This window comes from Heloderma suspectum, chromosome 2 (assembly GCF_057233095.1).
Source record: "Heloderma suspectum isolate Gila_16-S chromosome 2, 16-S_ref, whole genome shotgun sequence".
Classification (NCBI taxonomy): domain Eukaryota; kingdom Metazoa; phylum Chordata; class Lepidosauria; order Squamata; family Helodermatidae; genus Heloderma; species Heloderma suspectum.
Window position 1 is genome coordinate 274,551,771 of NC_139459.1, and position 17,083 is coordinate 274,568,853.

The following is a 17,083-nucleotide window of genomic DNA, read 5'->3' on the forward strand; positions in this document are numbered from 1 at the left end:
AGTTATCAACTAGCTTGTTTACAAATGCAGGTTCTAGGAAACTCTCAGACTGCATAGAACCAGCTAATCCACACACACATCTACGAATATCAATAGAGGAAATGAAGTGGAAGTTAGAGAATCATAGAATCATAGAATAGCAGGGTTGGAAGGGGCCTACCAGTAGGGGTGTACGAAACCCACTTACCGTTCTGTCCGGGCATCCATGGGGGGGGGGGAGGTGATCCATCCCTCCCCCTGGAATCCTGCCCAGCTGGCTCCGCTCCGCAGTGAGTCCGTGGAGCCACCGGCCGGGGCCATTTGCAGCCGGACTTCCATCCGCTGCCAGGCTGCGGCCGCAACTGGCGTCCGGCGTAGGGGACGCTATTTGCGTCCTTGCTCTTGGCCGTGATTGGCTAAGTAAATATTTACGTAGCCTATCACGGCAAAGAGCAGGGACGCAAATGGCATAGCGGATGCCATTTGCGTCCCTGCTGTTTTTGTGATTGGCTCCGTAAATATTTATGTAGCCAATCACAGCAAATATTTACGTAGCAAATCACGTCCACTATGCCATTTGTGTCCCTGCTCTTTGCTGTGATAGGCTCCATAAATATTTACATAGCCAATCATGCCCAAGGGCAGGGACACAAATGGCGTCCGCTATGCTGGACACCATTTTGTTCTGCAGCCCAGCAGCGGATGGCTGTGGAACAAAGACAATGACCTGGACCAGCCGCCACCAGGTAGGCTCCATCCCAGGGGGATTTCAGAGGGTGGCGGGGGGTAGTCCGTTCCGCCACAGAACTTCTTTAGGATCCGGCCTCATTTCTCCGCCATCCCTACCTACAAGGCCATCGAGTCCAATCCCCTGCTCAATGCAGGAATCCAAGTCAGAGCATCCCTGACAGATGGCTGTCCAGCCTCATTTTGAATGCCTCCAGTGTGGGAGAGCCCACTACCTCCCTAAGTAATTGGTTCCACTGTTGTATTGCTCTAACAGTCAGGAATTTTTTCCTGATGTTCAGCCGGAATCTGGCTTCCTGCCACTTGAGCCCATTATTCCATGTCATGCATTCTGGGATGATCGAGAAGAGATCCTGGCCTTCCTCTCTGTGACAGCCTTTCAAGTACTTGTCTTGAAGAGTGCTATCGTATCTCCCCTCAGTCTTCTCTTCTCAAGGCTAAACATGCCCAGTTCTTTCAGTCTCTCTTCATAGGGCTTTGTTTCCAGTCCCCTGATCATCTTCGTTGCCCTCCTCTGAACCCTCTCCAGCTTGTCTGCATCCTTCTTAAAGTGTGGTGCCCAGAACTGGACGCGGTACTCCAGATGACGCCTAACCAGTGCTGAGTAGAGGGGAAGTTGCCAGCAGTCTGGGCATAAACGTCTGGGATGCCCCTCCCTTAGGGTGGCTCCTTCCTACATTGGCTTCCACAAGTGGCCAACCTGGTGGAGCATTTGAACCCTGCCCCTAACTTTTCCCGCTTCACTCCACGACAGACCCTCGCGTCCCTCAAGTCATGCCCCTTGCCCTCCTCCTCCTCCTCCAAAACTTGCGTTCTCATGGTGGAGGAATGGGGAGCCTTTCAGGCTGGGCCAACTATGTGTCAAGGTCTTGGGAAGAAAGTCTCCCTGTACCTGGGCACACTAGGGAAAGTGCCTCCCTCTGTTCTAGCTGTTCCCATTCTGCTTCCTAATCTGAGCAGGCAGACATTTCCACAGATTCATTCCTGACATTTCAACCTTTTATAATAGGGTGGGGGAGACAGGACAAAAGGCAAGGAACCACCAAAAGAGTGACAACTGGAGTAAAGTGTGGGGGGAAACTAGTGGAAGGGGGTGTGGCCATCTGGGGAACCCCAGAGGGCCAGATTTGGACACCAGGTGGGTTGGATTTGGCTCACAGGCCTGAGGTTCAACACTCGTAATCTAAAAGTCTAGCTGCCTAAACTTTAACTTGAGCTGACTGCAGAATGCAGCCCTCATTTCCTACCAGGTATATATGTTTGTGCGTGTATATATAGATATGTACGTATACATACGTATCCCTTGATGCTCTGAATCTCTGTTTGCTTAGCTTAGACTCCATTAACTAATATGCAGCACAATCCTACTCAGAGGTAAGTCCTACTGAGTTTGCTGGGATTTACTCCCAGGGTATAGGACTGCAGCCTTATTAATCTAAAAAAAATGTACAAAATACAGTAGAGACAGGCAGAGCAGATCAAAAATAAACTTCAGATAAAATTTTCTGCCCAGCAGAACAAAATCCAGCTGAAACAAGGAAGTCTTTAGTAGCCATCATACTGACATTGGTTAGAGAGGGATCCTTCCAGCCCTTTGAGTGAAGGTGTTCCACAGCTTCAGTGAAGCCACTACAGAGGCCCCAGTCCTTGCCACAGCCCAATTTGCTTCCACTAGGAGGTACAGAGCGACGGGCCTCTCCACCAGATATTAGGCTAGTATTAAAGACAGTAGTCTTTTAAATATCCAGGAGGATCCAAGCCTTAAGGGTAATTACCAACACTTTGAAATGTGCCTGGAAACAAACAGGTATACACTTAATTGAGGTAGTTTTTTTCCCAGCTGATCAACCATCAGTTGATTGGTGGGTAAAAGACTGCTGTTCCTGCATTGCTGTTCGCAGCATGGGAACTGTGATCTTCATCGGCATTGCTGAGGGGAAAAATTTAACCTCTCTCACACACCCCAGCTCTCCCACTGCAGCCATGATTGCTGGGGGAGGGGGTAACTTCACTCGCCCTACCCCAAGATCTGCATGCAGCCAAGATCACTGTCTCCTCACTACTAATAGCTGTGTTGCAACAGGAATCTTCATTAGGGTAAGGGGGAGGCTTTAACTTTGCTAGCTGGGAGGGCACCTCCTCCCCAAGTGAATCAGATGCAACCAAGTTTGCCACTGGCAGTGCAGAGACACTGCACTTGGCTGCATTGTGATTACAGTGTTGGGAGGCTGTGTGCATGTATAAAAGGACCTGTGTGTGTGAGAGAGAGAGAGAATGAATGAATGAATGAATGAATGAGAGATGGGTGGATGAATGGACAGAGACAGAGAAAAGGGATGTCCTGCACACACTGGGCTTTGGCCCACATGCCACCAGCAGTATGCAGCTCCTGATCTCTTTCCCACATGGGAATGCAGACCTTGGCTGTGAAAAGGTTGCCCGTATGAAGTCAATGGAACCACTACAGAAGAAGAAACTAAACAGATTTCCTATTTTATGCTAAAATTACTATTCTAATTGTACCAACCTATAAAGACACAGAGAAAATAAAATCCTGATAGGGGGCCTATGTTATAAGGAGAAGGGTATATCCTACTTTTATGTGATTGTTGTTGTTCAGTCGTTTAGTCGTGTCCGACTCTTCATGACTCCATGGACCATAGCACACCAGGCCTTCCTGTCCTGCGCTCTCTCCCGGAGTGTGCTTAAGTCCATAATCATTGCATCGGTGATGCTATCTAGCCACCTCATCCTCTGCCGTCCCCTTCTCCTTTTGCCTTCAGTCTTTCCCAGCATCAGGGTCTTTTCCAGGGAGTGTTCTCTTCGCATTAGGTGGCCAAAATATTTGAGCTTCAGCTTCACTATCTGTCCTTCCAATGAGCACTCAGGGTTGATTTCCTTTAGGATGGACTGATTTGACCTCCTTGCAGTCCAGGGGACTCGTAAGAGTCTTCTCCAGCACCACAGCTCGAAAGCATCGATTCTTCAGCGCTCAGCCTTCCTTATAGTCCAGCTCTCACAACTATACGTTGCTACTGGGAAAACTATAGCTTTGATAGCTTTGATTATACGAATCTTTGTCGGCAAGGTGATGTCTCTGCTTCTGACTATGCTGTCTATGTTTGCCATAGCTTTCCTCCCAAGGAGCAAGCGTCTTTTAATTTCATGGCTACAGTCACCATCTGCGGTGATCTTGGAGGCCAAAAAAAATAAAATCTGTCACTGCTTCCATTTCTTCCCCTTCTATATGCCAGGAAGTGATGGGGCCAGATGCCATGATCTTAGTTTTGTTAATTTTGAGTTTCAAACCAGCTTTTGGACACTCTCCACTTTCACCCTCAACAAGAGGCTCTTTAGATCCTCTTCACTTTCTGCCATTAGGGTGGTATCGTCTGCATATCTGAGGTTGTTGATAATTCTCCCGGCAATCTTAATTCCGACCTGTGATTCATCCAACCTGGCGTTTCTCATGATGCGCCCTGCCTATAAATTAAATAAGCAGGATGACAATACACAGCCTTGTCATATTCCTTTCCCAATTTTGACCAATCGGTTGTTCCATGTCCGGTTCTTACTGTTGTTTCTTGACCCTCGTACAGGTTTCTCAGGAGACAGGTAAGGTGGTCTGGTACTCCCATCTCTTTCAGAATTTGCCACAGTTTGTTGTGATCCACACAATCAAAGGCTTTAACATAGTCAATGAAGCAGAAATAGATGTTTTTCTGGAATTCTCTTGCTTTCTCCATGATGCAGCGAATGTTGGCGATTTGATCTCTAGTTCCTCTGCCTCTTCGAAACCCAGCTTGTACTTCTGGTAGTTCTCGGTTCACATGCTGCCGAAGCCTAGCTTGTAGGATTTTGAGCATCACCTTGCTGGCATGTGAAATGAGCGCAATTGTACAGTAGTTAGAACACTCTTTGGCATTGTCCTTCTTTGGAATTGGAATGTAAACTGACCTTTTCCAGTCTTGTGGCCACTGTTGAGTGTTCCACATTGGTTGGCATATTGAGTGCAGCACTTTAACAGCATCATCTTTTAGGATCTTAAATAGCTCAGCTGGAATACTGTCATCTCCGCTAGCTTTGTTGTTAGTAATGCTTCCTAAGGCCCACTTGACTTCACTCTCGAGGATGTCCGGCTCAAGTTCAGTGACCATACTATCATGGCTATCAGGGACATTAAGATCTTTCCTGTATAGTTCTTCTGTGTATTCTTGCCACCTCGTCTTAATCTCATCTGCTTCTGTTAGGTCCCTGCCTTCTTTGTCCTTTATCATGCCCGTCTTTGCACAAAACGTTCCCTTGATATCTCCAATTTTCTTGAAGAGATCTCTAGTCTTTCCCATGCTATTGTTTTCTTCGATTTCATTGCATTGTTCATTTAAGGGGGCTTTCTTGTGTCTCCTTACTATTCTCTGGAAATCTGCATTCTTTGAATGAGAAGCACGGATGAAAATGTCTTCCAGGACCCCATTTGCGGCCGTAAAAGCCTTAGTTTTAATTTACGGCTGCATTTACCTTAAACTAAGGCCTTTACGGCCACAAATGACGTCCTGGATGCCATTTGTGTCCGCAGTCAGTCAAGTCCCCTTCAGCCAGCAATACGGCATGGCGGCCGTATCGCTGCTGCTTCGGAGCTGGCTGGCGGCTCCACGGAATCGCCGCAGAGCCGGCCATTGAGGATCCTGGGGGGAGGAACGGATCGCCTCCCCACCCCCTGCGGACAACCCCCCCCCCCGAACTGGCAGGTAGGGGATTTGTACATCCCTACTTACATCTGTCCAAATGTCTGGACAATTTCCAGAATACAGTGGGTCTGGAAAGGATAGCCTGGGCTATATGAAACAGGCTGTAACAGAGCACATGCAGAGAGGCTTCAGGCACATTGTGTTGTGAGTCATATTGATGACAACCTGCAGAACATACAGAACAGCTCTAAGCATATGCAGTAAGGCCTGGAGATGTGCTCCAGACTGGGGACATACAGGTTGACCATGTTAGATCGAGGCTCAAAGTGGGATGCCGTCCCACTTCTTTTCAGGTGGGCCTAAAACCTTGCCACTTCCTTTCAATGGGTATAAAACTATCCTGGGATGCTTTAACAGAGCAGGTTTCCAACAGTATTGTGAAAAGTCACTATTTGAGGAGCTGAGAGAGAGAGGCACTTGCAAAGACAGCTTTCTCTTTCTAAACAACTGAGGCTCCAAGCTTAGGAGAGCCTCTGTTGTGCAAAGACCTTAGAGGAAGAGGAAGCTGTCTACCCAGATGCCTGCTTCCTGCATCTTCCCCAGCTCCACAGACAGCTGTGTCCTGGGCAAGTCTAGAAGATGGAAATAGGATCTATATACTAACACGGCTCTTTTCATAGTAATGATTGATAACTGACTGTAATTATTTCAAAGTGTGAATGTACTAATTCAGGTTTGTTAGCAAATAGTTACAGGGTTATAAATACAGTAAATAGACCACATGCTAATCTAAAATCAAAGCATCCCACTTCCTTCCCTCTCCCCTCACTTTACACACTGCGTTAAGCATATTTTCAAAAGCCATACAATGACAACTACATCATCAGTAGAGAGACGTTGCATCAGCACTGTAAGCAGAACTGAGATGGCTAAAAAAAAAACCCTGTATATTAGACTGTAAAAAGAATAATAAACAGACTGCTATATAAAAGGAACCAACAATTAATTATCCATTCAGTTGATTGCAATGTTTGTTGCAACGTCTACTTGCTTTGACATTGTGACAAATTACACACACACACACACACACACACACATGCTTGTTTAGATTCATTTTAGTCAGAAAATCACTTTTGGATCAATTCGCTTGTTTGAGGAGACTGCAGAAAAACAGCAAATCCAAAGAAAGCAAATGAACCCTTTAAAATATACACAGTTTATACAGATATATAAGGAAATTGTTGGGGAATAGGGACAGTAATTTAGTTTCTACAAATAAAAATTCAAGTACTCCAAGAGCTCTTATTCTTATTTTGATTTCTCTTCTAAATAAGAGGATATCATTTAATGCAATTTTCCAGAGCCTGGGAATCATAAAGTCAATCATGTCTACTGGAAAATCTGTGATGTTAATCTTGGCCTAAGTTGTATTTTTAACAGGCGCTGAATTTGTGCACTGGATAATCCAGATGGCCATAAAGGAATCATCCTGATAGGATTAAACCTTTGTGCTGAACTCTGCTCCGTCTGTTCTCTGAGGTTTGCCTCTGCCTATCGGAATATAAATTTTTAGCCTCTGTGTTTTGCAGCATGAGTAACAGCAGCACTTTACAAACATACACACAGACAAACGCACACATATACACACCCCTGAGAACTTATTAGTAATGTGTAATAAAGGTAGCTTGAAGTTTACTGCCAAAGGAACATATTGGATTTATTATTCATCTGAAGAACAAAGTGTATAGTATCTAAATTTGAACAACAAAAAAAGATGTTTGTTGTTGTTCAGGGACTTGTTCAATTCATTAAACCATAATATCACCATAAATTCACAGATGAAGGTATGACTGCTCATGAAGCAGAAAGACTCTTAATCTTTGAAAACTATTCTACATTGCTAGAATGCAAGACGCAGTTTTACTTTGACACATGGGGTGTTAAATATTCCAAATCAGTAAAAACCAAATAGCAATGGTTGCAGTTATTTTTGTCTCAACCTTGCTGTAGACTGGGGGCGGGGACAAAATAGTCAGGAAAAGGAACCTGGCTTTGTACAAGAAAAACATTTTTACTTTTATCACAGCTGCATTTTATTTCTATGAACTATAAACTACCACCGTAGGTTTCTACCTTCATTGATGCTGCCTGCCATATGCGGGAAGGATGTATATTCACCATGTATTAAGATGCAATTTGGGCAGTCTCATGACAGGATATACCACTGAAGTGTGTTTGAAAGCTGTGGAAAGCCTCAAATGTCCAGAATCTAAGCCAGAAGACATAAGCAGGAGATCTTGCTGTTCCCTGAAAGTAGCATGGCATGAGGGACTAACGTTTCCAAAACAATGCACTACTCGAAAGAGAGGATACTGTTTATGAGAATCACCACCAGCTTTGCTGGTGGTGGTTCTCCTCCTCCTCCTAGTATTACTGGTAGTAATAGTAAGACTATTTATATAAAAAGTGTAGTGTCTTATAAGCAGTTCTGTGTAAAATGTAATTGATAAAATAAACATGGTTTGTCTTTGCTGCATTGCATCACTGAACCAAACTCCCCATTGCCAAGTGCATCGGCATCCTCAATCTTCTGTTTGTCAGATGCTGGGAATGAGTGACAGGATAAACCGCTTCATAACTGCCCTATGAGTTCTAGTAGGTTCAACACCCTGGATAGCCCCAGAGTGGATTTGCAGCCCCACTGAAATTGGAGCCACCAGCCTCCACTAGACAGTGCTACCCATCCATCCTTTGCAACCATTTGAAAATCCAGGGAATTGAAGGAATGGTAGGTTGAATAGTTCGGAAATCCTTCAAATTAATGTATCTTAGGGAGCAATCCTATGGCCACTAGTCAGTGGCTAGACAGCCATAGGATATGTTGGTTTCCAGGAACCGACCTCAGAGTTCACGCTCCGAGGTCGGTTCCCAGAGAACCAACCTTCCCCCACTCCTGTACTGCCTCGCAGGCAGCTTGGAACGGCCCCGCGCTCCACACGTGGAAGAGGAGCACAGAGCAGCAAACACGGGGTGTTCCAGGGGGTGTTCCGGGGTGGGGAAGGCGGAAATGCCGGTATGACACATCCTATGTGTTGTCCAGCAGCCGCCTTCCCACGGCTAGACAGCCGAAATCGGCTGTCTAGCTGCAAATGCAGGGCGGCTGAAGTGCAGAGGGGACAATCCCCTCCAAGCTTCTCCTGCCCTGCATTGGATAGGTGGTCGCCTCCGAGTTCGGAGGTGGCCGCCTATCCCCACAGGACTGCACCCTTAGACAGGGAAGAAGTAAAGACAAGTAATTATCCAATTGATACCAATAATCTAGGGTAGGGTTTGGGAGTGCAATATCACACTCAGACTATGTTTGTGATGACAGTGATACAGCACTGCCAGCAATTTAACCCAGCCTTGTAAGTACTAGCCTCCACAAAACAATTACTACCCAGCTGTGGGCTAGCAGAAGAGAGCCCTGCATTTCTGTGCTGCACGTAGAGTAGGCACCTTTCCTCGTCTGGCATCCCACTTGGTTTCTATGCTGGGCTCAGAGGAGAAATGTAGTTCTCCATCCCTCCTCCGCCAGCTCACCCATTCACCTGCATACAGTTCCTTGTCTCCTTTCACTACCAGGCTAGTGCTTACATGCGAGTCAGGCTTAACCTGAACAGTATTTCAGGCAGCAAGAAATAATTCCTCACTTCATTGCAGAGACTGAGAAAGTCTTGTTTATACTCAAATACTCCTTGTATTGGACCATGTCAGTACTTTGAACTGAAATAACTGGAAGACCTTTGTAACTGTCTATTTATTTATTTGTTTTTAAATTACATTTGTTAAATCACTGCATTTATTTTTTTCATTTCGCAATGATGCCACCCAAAGCAATAACATTGGCAATATAATGTGACCTTTCTTAGAATAAAGTCTAAGAAAGGCCTGGTACGTACAGAAAGGCTACATTCAGACATAAACACTGAACTATAGTTTACTGCTTCATGAATGAGCCTCATGCTCATGCACTCTCCTGTCCCCTTTCTTCTAGCGCTGCCACGAGCAGGAGATCACAGTAGATTTGCTCAAGTTTGTAACTAACTGTGGTTTGTCATTATGTCCATGCCTAGAACTGCAGTTACTTTTAATTCCTAATGTATCCAAACAAGCCAACTTCAAACCATGCTTTACAGTCTTACAGATTATTCCATGTCAGAGGCAAAATCTGCAGTGGAGCCTTCCTGGTTTCTAAGCCAGTCTCTTAGCCGCTACACTGTACCAGCTCCGCTCTTATGATATCTTTCTGTCTTACATGACTTGCATGTCTGATGCTGTGGCTTAAATGCAGAGTTGAAAGGAGTATTTATCATAAAAGTTATCTTCTCTTTCTGCCAGTGGCAGCAGTACTCTTAGGACCACTTCACACACGGTCCTGATGTTTAGCTTACACATGAGTGAGCCTCAGGCTCATGTGTTCTTCCCCACTGCACATGTAAACTTTAATTTATACATCTAAATGCCTATACATGTAGAACCTGCTCATGTGATCCATGTGCCACAAAAGAGTAAGGCAGCTTGCATGACTGGTGCTATTCACATCGGCATTTACATGAATAGGCCCTTGTTCACATTCAAAATTTAATATGCAGCAAGGAGGGAATGAGACCCTGAGTGTCAGCCCATAAAGACACTGTGCAGTGTTTAGGTCAGTAGGGCTACAGCCTTAAACACACTGGCTGGGGGAGGGACATATGTCTGAGTAAACATGTACTACATGTCACATTTCTGAATAGATTCTGAGATTATCAGCATGCCTCTGAAGCCGCAGCTATTGATTATCCAGATCTGCAAAGTCAATGAAGCCTTTACGCTATGTGGCTAAGTTCCAGAAAGTTGGTTGGCTAAGTTCCAGAAAGGGTCTGTCGTGGCATGAGGGACTAACGTTTCCAAAACAATGCACTACTCGAAAGAGAGGATACTGTTTATGAGAATCACCACCAGCTTTGCTGGTGGTGGTTCTCCTCCTCCTCCTAGTATTACTGGTAGTAATAGTAAGACTATTTATATAAAAAGTGTAGTGTCTTATAAGCATTTCTGTGTAAAATGTAATTGATAAAATAAACACGGTTTGTCTTCGCTGCATTGCATCACTGAACCCAACTCCCATCGCCAAGTGCATCCTTAATCCTCTCTTTGTCAGATGCTGGGAATGAGTGACAGGAGAAACCGCTTCATAACTGCCCTAGGAGTTCTAGTACTGTCAGAGATGGACCACTAGAATGGCCTCGTCTGGCTTAACATAGTTTGCCATCCCTGTAAGATTTGTACTTTACCTTATGAAAAATGTATAGTCAGTATTGGGTGTCCGTCCGTCCCCCGCATTTTTGGCTGCTGCTATTTGTTGAAACGGATATAGAATCAAAGCAACTGCCAAAGAATCTCAGTAATTTCACACCGTACAGGGGGAAAGCGGGAAGGAAAAAGCACACAGTCCTGGCCCTTAAAAAAAAAGCCATTTAAACTGCTTGTCAGCTGTCAGCTTGACAAGGCCACTTGAATATATTCAGGAGGATTTGCATAAACGTTCACGGTGAGTTCACCATGGCTGCTAGCGCTAATGGTACATAAAGTAATTTAGTCACTTCTCTTAGGCATCCTGTCAGAGTGATGAGCACCTCCTCTTTGCCTTGTTACATATTAGATCATTAGATAATAAAGTGTTAGAGCATGCAAACCGACAGGGTCTTCAGCACTATAATTTTGAGGCTACTGCATTATGCTATGGAAGGGAGGAAAGGAGAAACCAGTTGTGCAATTGACTTTAAATTCAAATAAATACAATCCCCCCAGGCTGGAAAATTACTTTGAAGCAATGCATTGAGCTTGCTGATAAAACTTTGCACGTGTCTCCGGTGAAATCTGCCCCCAACTGAGCAAGATTTCACTTACACTTCACTGCTATCTTATTTACTGTAGTTAATTATATAGCAGAAGCACAAGATTGGAGCTGTACTCACAACATTTGGCAGTGTAGTACTAACATCTTTATTTTAGACTAGTGGAGCTGTAAATTCACTTGTTTTGTGCTGTCTGCTTTCAGTTTACCTGTTTTCACAAATCTGATCCATAGTTCTTCTTCTCCCCAGCCCCCAAATCTTCTTTCTTTGCCCTTCATTTTTGTCCCAGTATACTTATACCCAATTTCCACATTATGCTTCCAACATGAAGATTGCTTCTGTTCTGACAGCCTCCAAATGGTCACTGCTCAATGAAATATTTGTAAGATACACAACAACTTGCCATGTAGATTGCTCTCTTAGCTGTTTACATGCCACCTGCAAGGCCTGAGTTTCAACAAATAGCAGCAGCCAAAAATGCGGGGGGGACACACACCCAATACTGACTATACATTTTTCGTAAAGTAAAGTACAAATCTTACAGGGATGGCAAACTATGTTAAGCCAGATGAGGGCATTCTAGTGGTCCATCTCTGACAGTACTAGAACTCCTAGGGCAGTTATGAAGCGGTTTATCCTGTCACTCATTCCCAGCATCTGACAAAGAGAGGATTAAGGATGCACTTGGCGATGGGGAGTTGGTTTCAGTGATGCAATGCAGCGAAGACAAACCGTGTTTATTTATCAATTACATTTTACACAGAACTGCTTATAAGACACTACACTTTTTATATAAACTATTACTGCAGTAATACTGAGGAGATGGTCCTTCTGTGTCCCGTGATCACACAGTTAAGGCCAGTGCCAGTGGAGGCTCCAATTTCAGTGGGGCTGTGAATCCATTCTGGGTTTCAGTTAGAACCAGCCAGAACTCTAAGGGAGCTATCCAAAATTCTGAACCCTACTCCCAAACTAGGTTCAACACCCTGCATAGGTCCCTTAGAGTTCTGGGTGGTTCTGACTGAAACCCAGAGTGGATTTGCAGCCCCACTGAAATCGGAGCCACCAGCTTCCACTGGACAGTGCTACCCATCCATCCTTTGCAACCATTTGAAAATCCAGGGAATTGAAGGAATGGTAACAATAGGATTTACTATGTGGTCAGATGCTACCCCCACTGTGGTTACAGGTGACACAACAAAACCCTTTAAGTGGCTACTACGCGGCCGCAACATGGTTCCCAATTGTCTTAATGCTTTTCAGAGGCTCATATGCAGCCATATGCTGCTATATATTCCCAGTGTCTTTAATTTCTCCTTCATTCCATAAAGATTACTGAAAGCAACTGTCACGTTTTTGAAGGTTTTGATTCTGGAAAAGAACACAACTAAATTTCCCATTACAGCATGTCCACAGTTACCAAATGAAGATAGCTGGAGAAGTAGTTCTTAGAGCTATGAATAGAGCAGCCTACAGGGATACAATCAAAAAACACATTGCATCACAGCAAGTAATCACTGCGGGTAATAACTGCTTTGGTGCATGGTTGTCAAAATATTACCAAAAGGAGTTAATAACATGGGGCTTACAACAATAGCACTGGGCCTAAAATCACTTCAGAGATATGCAGCTTAAATATATATATTTCTTTTTCAGAGATAAAAGTGGTGCTTGGGCATATGCTCATGAGAAAAGTTGATGATGCAGTTTAATGTATCACATAAGGCTTTACAGTAAACAGAGTTATAAGTTTCGTATGTACACACAGAGATATAAGGATACACACATATATATAAGCACACATATAGGTATGGAAAGATCCACAGCCCTGGAAAAGAAAAGGTCACTCTAGTAAACTCACATGTTTAAAGATATAACTTCTTTACATCTCAAATGATCCATTTTGACCGTTAAAAAATGTACGTCACCAACGTGTCCCATAACAACACACATAAAATGTTTGTTGCAGGACAGAAGGGACTACGGCAGCCTCCTGCAACATGGTGCCCTCCAGATGCTTTGAACCTCAACTCATCAGCTTCAGCTAGCATGGCTAGGTGTCAGGAATTCTGGGAGATGTAGTCCAAAACATCTAGAGGGTACCAGGTTGGGAAAGCTGGACTAGGGCCTAGGTCTCCAGATATCTCACATCCATAGTGTGAAGATCCTCTTTTGGGCTGGCTGGCTGGCTGGGAACCTAAACACATTCCACCTTCAAGCCCAGTTTAACACTTCATCTGACAAATTCCACCTCTCACCACGTCTCCTTCAAATTGTATGTGGTACTAGGCCCAATGATTTTGGGACATTTTCCTTTTAAATTAGCATCCTGGAGTTCCACATTGATTCAGGTATATTGGTTTCTCTATATACATTTTAATGTATATCGATAATTTTTGAAAAAAACAAGCAGGATTTTTTTAAAAAACCCACTATTATCTGAGTGAAGTCGTAATAATAACTGCAAGCCATTGATTACTGTGGTTTACCCTGCTTGTACCACACAGTGCTGCTTAAATTAGCCTCTATCAGCTATTACTTTTGAAATACAGAAACATTTACTTGAGCAATGTATTTATTAATGCATGGGTATCAAGCAGAACTCTGTGGATGTAAAAGCATGATCTTGATTGTGAGATAAATCACTGAGGAATTTTCCTTTTTACTGTCTGACAAGTGAAGTATAAATAGAAAAGGACTGGATAGCTCTGATGTATGCACATGTAATGGTTAGAACCAAACTGCAAGACAGAAGGGTCCTCTAGAAGCTGACATCTCGTATCAGTCTGGCTCAGTGGTGAAAGGTATTTCCAGAAATAGATGATAGTAGAGAAATGTAACAAAATCAGGCATCAAGTAACCCATCCTTCTCTACTAGCAACCATACACATGGAAATATCTGGAAAGAGGTTCACCAAATCCTATGATTGTTGGAAGTAGGGATATACGAAAGTTCCACCATGGATCTCGGGGGGCTGAATGCCAGTGCATTCGGCCCCCCGAAATCGGTGGCGGAACGCCCCCCACGCCCCCCACGCCCCCCCGGGACGGGACTTACCTTAGGCGGATCTTCCTGGCAGCAGCAGCTCCAGCAGCGGCTGCAGCGGCGATTCGGCGGCAGTGGCTGCGGTGGCCGGTCTTCCAACCGGCTGCTGCTGCCGCCGCCGCCATTTCCAGGTTAAAAAAAAAACCACACACAACGTGATAGGCTACGTAAAGATTTACGTAGCCTATCACGGCTAGATTTTAAAAAACACCATGACAGGCTATGTAAATGTTTACGTAGCCTATCACGGCTGATTAAAAAAAAACAAAAAAAAACGCACGTACACAAAAGGTAAGTACCTTTCGTACATCCCTAGTTGGAAGACAATTCCCAGCCCTGGATATTCAATGTGCAGACCCATCTTTCCAATATAGTAGCTCTGAATTATGAGCCTTTGACAATATTGCAAGCTTTCCTCTGAAACGTTGAGCGTATGAGTATTTAAATTATTAGTGCTGTGCTAAAAATTTCATTTTTTTTTACCATTCTCAATGAGATAGGGAAAAAAATGCATTCAAAAAGGAATTCAAAGGAGGATAAAATTTCTGAGAAATTTTCATGAGTTAGGTTCGAGGTTCTTGTGCTTACCTTACTTATGAGGTGGCCAAGGAGTGTGTGTGAGTGTCCTGTCTTTCACTGTACAATCATCTCGTCAACAGCCTCCTCCTTGGCTTCCCGCACTTCAATTAAAGCCCAAGGGAAGGCAGATGAGGTAATTCCTCCCATAGGGCTTTTCAGATCAGGAAGCAGAGGCAGCCTAGGAGGCTGCAGAGCAGTGGAGAGATGTGTAATAGAAAGAAAAAAGTACATACAGAAGCCTCAGCCACCTCGCAGTGATTAGGTAAGATCAAAAACGTCACCAAAAGAAATCCAAAATAAGTAATAAAACACCCTAAAAATGTGGCAGAAAAAGGAGGAAAGCCTCTCTCATGGGGGAAGAAAACTTTCAGGGAATGGGAAGACAGATTTTGGCACATTACTAGTTCTGCCTCTTCCCTGGAGCTGAACACAACACTGCCTTCCATCACACCTGCTATGGGGCTTTCCAGGAAAATAGTGGTATTATAAGCCATCTGCATTAGAGATATGATGTATCCACAATCACCAGTCAGAAATTTAACATTTGGAAGACCCTGGGGAAGGTACTGAACCCTGAACAATGTTAAGTATAGCTGAGCCAGAATTTTTCAGAAGACCTTTTTCTTAGAGACATCCCGAGATTTTTCTAGGGATGGACGAAAGTCCCTTACCTGGTCCCGCAGCTTGCTTCGCGGTGGGGGGGAGGCGCTCCGTTTCTCCCTGCCGAAATTCTGGCCAGGGGGGAGGCGCCCCATCCCTCCCCGCTGAAATTCTGGCCAGGGGGGAGCGCCCCGCCTCTCTGGCCGCGAAAATTCTTCTGCCGGGAAGGTTAAAAAAAAAAACGTGATAGGTTACGTAAAGATTTACGTAGCCTATCACGGTATTTTTTGAAAATCTAGCCGTGATAGGCTACGTAAATCTTTACATAGCCTATCACGTTGTTTTTTTTTTTACTTGGAAATGGCGGTGGCGGCAGCCAGTCAGAAGACCGGCCGCCGCCGGGACCCGCCGCCGCGAGGGACATTCACACAAGGTAAGTCCCATCCCAGGGGGGACGAGGGGGTGTTGGAGAATTTCTCCACCAATTTCGGGGGGCCGAACGCGTTGGCATTTGGCGTCCCAGAGATTCGTGGACAAATTCTCCGACATCCCTAGATTTTTCTTTTATTACCCCTCTAGAAATAAATGGCCACTTTGCAAAATTTTCTCTACATTTTATTCACCTTTCCTTGGGTAGTGTCTGCCTTCTCCCCCCCCCCCCACATGCATATGATTGCAGCCTTAGCTTAGGCTACACAGAACTCAAAGGCCACTTTAAAGAAAACAGAAAGTCATCCAGGCCCCTGAACACAGATTTCCTCCGTCACATGTAATTTAGCCTGTAGAAGATTTGCCGCATTGTTCATTATAACAAAATAAGATGGCACAGAGAAAACTATTTTGTTTTTGTTTTACCACATTTCAATGCCATCCTTCTCCTGCTGCTACCCTCCTGTTGAGAACAGCATCTTCCAAAGCCTGTTGGAGTCAATGGGCTTTCAATTGTAGGCAGGATCAGCCCAAGCTATTTTGCTATATGAGATGAAGGACAAGATGGTGCCTCCCTATTTCCACATATAGAAACTGACCAGACCAGCAGCTGAACACTACATGAGCACTTCAACTGTGACAAGAGGACACTTCCACACTGGGCGGAGAACAGTGCCTTCCACATTCTGAGAAGAGTGGTAGGCTAGCTTACAGGGCACAGGACAGGACAGGAAAGGAGGTAAATACAGCTCTATCTCCCAACGCCTCGCCACTCTGCCTGGTGTCTACTTACTGCCAGCTCAAAGAAATGTTGCAATGCAGCAGCAGCACTAGCATGCGTTTGATGCACACATGCATACATGTGAGAGAGGTATGCTGGAGTGCATGGGCTGGCTGGCTCTCTGCCTGTTCACTCAATCAATAGCCTTTCCCACGACACATTGGGAACAAGTGTGAGATAGAGAGACAGCCCAGGCCAGCAACAAGCAAACTCTGCCTCCACGGAGTAATCCCTTAGAAAGATGGGGAAAGATGGGGGGAGGGGCCAGGGTAAATGGGCTGGGGGGCTGCCGCCACCCTCTCTAGTATCCGCCATCTGAGACAGCCACCTCACTCTCATTAAGGGTAGGACC

At 44.8% G+C, this 17,083-nt stretch overlaps 1 protein-coding gene across 4 annotated transcripts in view; it reads right to left on the reverse strand.

Annotated features, from left to right (window-relative positions):
* EBF1 (EBF transcription factor 1) overlaps positions 1–17,083 on the reverse strand; it is a 519,113-nt gene that overhangs the window by 165,940 nt on the left and 336,090 nt on the right. The window lies entirely within an intron of this gene.